The following is a 6,731-nucleotide window of genomic DNA, read 5'->3' as shown; positions in this document are numbered from 1 at the left end:
TTTTTCTTTACTCATTTTTCTTAAATCAACTTGACGTGTTTTTAAAAACCTCTCCATTTCTTTTTTCTACACACAACTTATATTTCTTTTAATAATATTATTTGAACTCGTTTCCCTTTTTCCTTGTACCCATTTGTGAATTATTCCACGGATTTCTACCTTTTGGATTACTTTGAACCATCTTCCAATAACGCGATTCCCTTGGATTTTACTAGTGGAAATGGAAATTTAATCAACTTTTTTAGATTTTCCCTTTAGTGGATTTTTTACCCTTCACCAGACTATCCATTCACGTGAAATAACCTTTTTCTTCACCCTATTCCGCCTGCTTCACTATTTGTTACCAAGTAAGATCTATGACTTACTCGTAGTGTCATTAAATACTTTTGCAAGCAAAATCCGATCCCGCATTTAGCTAATTCCTACCCTCTGATGAGAAGGAAAGTATTTTTTCGAAACGTCGCGGATTAAGGACTATCAACTCATTTTGTGCTTCCTTTTAAAATTAAATATGTTTAAACTCTTTTTCAAAGTGTTTATTAACATGGTTTATTAACTACTTGTTCTAATATATATATAATATATATATTATTTATATATATACACACACATACACACACGCATATATATATATATATATATATATATATATATATATGTATATATATATACTAGCATGGGTACCCGACGTTTCCCGAGTGTTTGGAGGTGTATGTTGAGCAAAAATATGTGGTAGTAGGAAGGCAGGCTCAAACCCGTACCGCAAAGGAAGAAAAAAAAACGGGGAAAACCTGACGTCTTTGCTGTTACGCCGCCGCCAAACCGGATGTGACGTAGGTTTTAATTAAGGTTAGATAATCGAAATTATCAGCGAAAAAAGCGACCCCTTTGTAGAAAAGTGCCCAGTTTAAGGTGAAGATATTAATGTTCTTAGCCAATTTTTCGATATTTGTCGTCTGAAAGATCGAACTTCAAAACGATACTAATCTTGGTAAAACCCGTCGCCTCTGTCGAAAGTGTTGGGCAGACATGCAAACATACATACATACCTACATTTATATATTGGTAACTAAAATCTTTTGACCCAAACCGATGAAAAAGCTTGTCCTATCTCTGAATACCCTTTATGAAAAATTTCAAATGTTTAGACCAGAAATTGTCTGAATAATTTGGTAGAAACCGCAGAGGTCAATTTTTTTAAATCTTTGACCCCTTTTTTGACCCCTTAACATTTATTGTTTTGGGCTCAAATTAAGTTATTAAGTTAGATCCATTTTCAAGGAACCTATATATAAAATTTCAAGTGTTTAGATCACAAATTGTCGGAGGAGTTTGGTAGAGTTCTCAAAGGTCAAATCATTGAATTTTGGCCCCTTAACAGCCAAATTTCCAGCCGAAAACCGATCAAAAAGATATTCCCAAATCTCAGTACCCTGTATATTAAATTTTAAGTCCGTAGACTTAAAATAGACAGAGTTATTGCGTAGGAAATGTACGCAAACACGCAGACACACAGACACTTTCACTTTGATAGATATATAGATAGATAGACTAATAGATTAAACAAAATATATACGTATACATAAATATATATGGAAACAATTTTTTGTTTATTGTAAAGATTTTACGCAAATATTATGCAAGTATAAATCATGTAGAATATCTGCAGGAATATATTTACACGTAATAATTAACTCTTGATAATCATCCCATAAGAAAACCGAAAAAAAAACTAATAGGGAAATAATTAAAATGAATGTTCACAAGAATATGCAAATGAGCTAGATCTTTTGCTAGTGAATGCAATTCTACAACGCATATATAAGAAAATTGTATTTTCTTTTTAAATAAATAGAAAGGCCCTGTTGGTGGGGCATTAGAATACGCCGACTGCCCCCCTGCAGAGGGTAAAAGTCCCTCAATGGGGGTCCTGGATATGACCTTAAACTATATCCAGTGGTGAGGCCCCAGCTTGTGGGCTTTGGGGAGTGTGGAGCCACCCTTTAATTACCATTGCTCCCAGGTCCACTCTGACCCAGAGTGGTAATACCTGTTAGGGTCCCAACTATGGGTTAAATAGAAACCGACGTGAAAACAACAAATATATTGTATTAAAAAAAAATTTCTTCAAATTCTTTGGATTCGGCATTAAATAACTCGAAAAGGGTTGATATGCCGTAAAACAAAAACAACCAACCAACCAAAAAAAAAAAAAATAAATAAATAGAAAAGAGGAGGTTTAATATGAATATCAATACACACAAAAGAAAAACGAATTTATAGGAGTATACACACACATATATATATATATATATATATATATATATATATATATATATATATATATATATATATATTTATTAGAATAGATTCCAATATGGCTACCCTAGTCGAACGTGTGTACAGATGGAACAGCTAATCATGGATGAAGAAACATGTCTGTCTATCAATTATGTTTCGGAAACACTAGTGACTCACCAGTTACCAAGGCCAAAAGCCACTTGAGGATAAGGGTTAATGTGATTGTTAGCGGAATGGTTACACAGAATTATGAGCTGATTGAAAAATGTTGATCGAAATGGACAATGTTAGATTACTCAAATGGACGGATAAACAAATATTTAATATTAGACTTGAAAACGACCATGTTGTAGTCTACAGGGAAGCATTCCGTAATATTGTATTCTACAGATGAGAACTTCTTGAATAGAAAATCTGTTCGTGAAGATATTTACTCTGACCCCCCCCCCGCCGACAGTTCTAATGAAACCTGGTTCAGTTTACCATCAGATAAAAAATATTTTCTTTAAACTTTAGATATTATTCATCCAGAGTAACTTTGTTTTATAGTTTTAGACTTTTACCTTGTTATACAAACATGCAACACCCACACACACAACTGTTCTTTACATATTAGACTCTGAGCCTTAAAATGTAAATAGAATATATTATATAGTATATAGTGTTAAGTTTCTCACCCCCAGAAAAGAAATTCCTTTTTGCGTGTAAAGAGTGGAAAAATAAATCTTAGGAAGCCTCCAGATCTCTACTGATTTCACCTAATAAAACCAAGGATCCCTCCAAAGCACTACTTAAATAAAGTTTCTCCCACCACCCTCTTCTTTGTAGAAAAATGTCAATAGTTAAGAAACGATAAATTAAACCCGGTTAGCGTCTTTTAATTCGAAAAAAAAAAAAATGTTGGTGACTTATTTCGTGGGCTGCATTAATAGATAATATTAAAAGAGTGTTTAATTCTTGATAACGATCAATGATACAAATGACCGTTAGATTCCTTGAGAGTTAATAATTTTAAAAAGATTTTAACTATTATTTTTCTGGGGCTAAACTGATTAAAAAATATTAACATTGTCGTGGTTTGTTATGTATTTTTGAAGCTTTAGCTGGACATAAAACTACACGAACACACGCAAACAGATGCCCTTTATATAATAAATGACAGTTCATTATTACAAAACCGTCGGCCATTGATGGTGCCCGACTCACAAATCTAGATCCAGTTTCCTTGTTTTTTTTTTTTTAATGCTAGCAGCTATGTTATTTCATGCTGACGTGACATTAATATTAACCAGTGCTTTAACTGTCAACGCTTTCCCCCATATTCCATACATTATAAAAATTGCGCCGGATATTGACCCAGGCAGCTGCATAAAATTGCGAAAACAAAAATCACATCAAAACACTTTGCCTGTCAGAAAGAAATATAGCTTTCTCTTTTTATTATTATTTATTTAAATCTTTTTAACTGTTTTGTTTTTATCTTGTCCACGTCCAATGGATACCGTTGGAGATGTTTTTTCTCCGAGTAGCAAAAATAAACCAGAGTTGCCCAGTCGGTATTTCTCGATAAGGGCACCCCAGGCGATTGTCAATGAACCAGAGGAAGACCTTCAGTCTGTAGTGGAATGGGATCAGTAATGGATGGTAACGTTCAACGCTGCCAAGACAAAGCTCGTTTCCTTTAATAATTACTTGAAACCTTACCAACCACCAACAGCTATGGCTAAAGATACTTCACCTGAACGTATTTCGTTCAAGATTCTCGACTTAACGTTCACAGGGAACATGAGTTAGAATAGATACATCAAGATCATTGCCAAGGCTGCTGCGAAGAAGGTGGGCTCTCTCTACTGTGCTAGAATTTACTTACGCCTGAACGTATCCTGTACTTCTACCATTCGCTTATGTATGGAGAACTGCTGTACCATTTGGGCTCGTACATCTGCTACTAGTCTCTTGCTCTTGGACTTTTTGAAAAGAGAGTCGCCAGTCTGATAGGTTCTGAACTGTAATCTAAGCTTCAGCCTCTGTCCCATCGACGAAAGGTTGCATCCCTCTGCCTGTTTTACAAGTATTTTAATGGTGGATGCTTTGACGAACTACGTGCCCCCCCTCGACGTAAATACCCCCAACAAACCCGACAAGCAGCGAAGTCCCACCTCTACACAGTAGAGATTCCTAGATGTAAGACAGCCTTATACTGTAATAGTTTCTTTCCCAGAACTGCTAGACTTTGGAATTCCCTTCCGGGTTCCTGCTTCCCCAACTGTACTTACATGCAGAAGTTCAAGTGTAATGTGAACCGACCTCTTGCTTCTAAACTCCCTACACAGTACCCCTGCAACTTATGCCCTTCATAGTAGCCCCCTACATCAAAGTGGCAATGTGCCTTGTTTTGGGTAAAAATGAATGATAATAATAATAATAATAATAATAATAATAATGATGATGATGATGATGATGATGATGATGACGACGACGACGACGACGACGACGACGACGATGATAATAATACTTAAAAAAAAAAATAAAAAATAAAACAATATCTTCCTAAACAGAGAAATTTTAGCCTCGGAAGATGAACACCTTAGAACTGATAAAAGAAGGTCTGCTAACATACGAGGCATTCTTGTCTGCCACAATGATACCAGTTGCCTAATGGATACTATAGTTGACTATGTAATCAAATCTGTTGCCCTCATCTACCCACTAATAATGTCCGATTATTTTAACCCGAAACCGAAACACATATCATAAACCATTAGTAAAACACTGTTTACTGTTCTTCCCATACATGGTTTAGTGATGAGAGGTTTCAATCAAAACAATTAGCACTCTAAGCGGGTTGAACTAGATTCCTTCGAAGGAGTAAGTTTCAGGGGAATATCAGATTCATAAGCGGTTCTCAATCACTTGTATATCCCGATCAGGTGAGATAACGACGTTAGGTTTTGCAGTTCTTGTAGGTAGGCGTTGACGTCCTACATACAGTGCCTGGTATTCCACAATGATGGGCCATCTTCTACTTATCATGCCCAGAATTGCTTAACTTCGGTAATCTAACAAGAAATGGTGTGTCAACGTGACTATGCCGGATATGATGTAGGGTTTATACGATATATAAGCTAGTAGTTCATCCTACTGCTGCCATATTAGGGGAGGTGCTACACAGATCACTCTCTACTGCCTTGGGAAAGTAAAAAACCCAGTCCGCAATGTAATAGATGATCTCGTCTTTTCATTAGTTTCTTTGTCACAGGAAAAAAACTTTACTACTTTTTCTTTACTCTAGATGCTCGATCGAAGAAATATCTCGTAAAACATTCACAGCAAGAATTCATATAGCAACAAACACAGCAAGGAAATTTCTTCTTCTGTGTAACTAAAACCAAACGGAACTTCCATGAGCAGAGTTTCTTTCCCAAAACTTCCTATCTATGGAAATTAATACCATGAGACAGCTTCTCCGCAGTATATAACATGATCATCTTCAAATCTAATGTTAACAAATACTTATCGAAATGTTTTCTTAAGCGATCAAATATCGCCCTTTCATCCATCGTTTTGAATCTTGCTCATCACAATCTCATAAACCTCGAGTGGTATTGATGTCTTTATAAATGGTGAATCGTCATAAAAATATTAACACCATAGATCTAGTAGGATTTGAACTCATCGTAGTAGATATCAGTCCGTGACGGTTTCCATTAGACCCGCCGCACCCGCATATTTTCGTACGCAGGATTAACTGTAATGGTTTTTAATCATTTTATTTGGTTGGTCAAAAACTCTGTTCGTTTTTTAAAGGAAGTATGAACCCAAACATCGCTCTTAGTTCTCTTTATTTATGTACTAGCAGATGCACCGACGTTGCCCGGTATTAAACATAACGTTAAATTCCTTTAAAAACAAAAGATGTTAAAAAAAAGAAAACGGAAATAAACTGAGACATGGGACTGAGAGTATTATACTTTTTTTCTAAACAATTCACTTCTTGTAAGTAAAAAATAAAAGTATTACAGCTGTGATCGGAGCCTAAACTCAAACGTCAGTGAGTCAGGTACAATGACCATAAGGCCAGCTTGCCGCAATCTTTAAAAAGTATTTTCAAACCTACTTATTCTTTTTTTAGATAGGCATCACCACTTATCAAAGCCAAGGGGCCACTCGAGGATACGGGTTAAAGAGTGTACAGTAGACAATTGGACAATATAGTAAACGTTAGAAATGGGAATTCGGTAAATTTGTTAACTTATATGGATCGGCTCATCAAAAACTTGTTTACATTAGACTTGAAGAAAACCATTCTTAACATAAGAAAGCTTTCATATGAACGATTCGTGCATGCGCAGTCATGAAACAGTTGACAAGCAGATAAAAGTCCAATGAGCCGCAAGTGCTAATTTTTCATTTGTGACCCCTTAGCATAA

This window comes from Euprymna scolopes, chromosome 26, assembly GCF_053919585.1.
Source record: "Euprymna scolopes isolate OS-2025 chromosome 26, ASM5391958v1, whole genome shotgun sequence".
NCBI lineage: Eukaryota > Metazoa > Mollusca > Cephalopoda > Sepiida > Sepiolidae > Euprymna > Euprymna scolopes.
Note: the sequence above shows the minus strand (reverse complement) of the source record.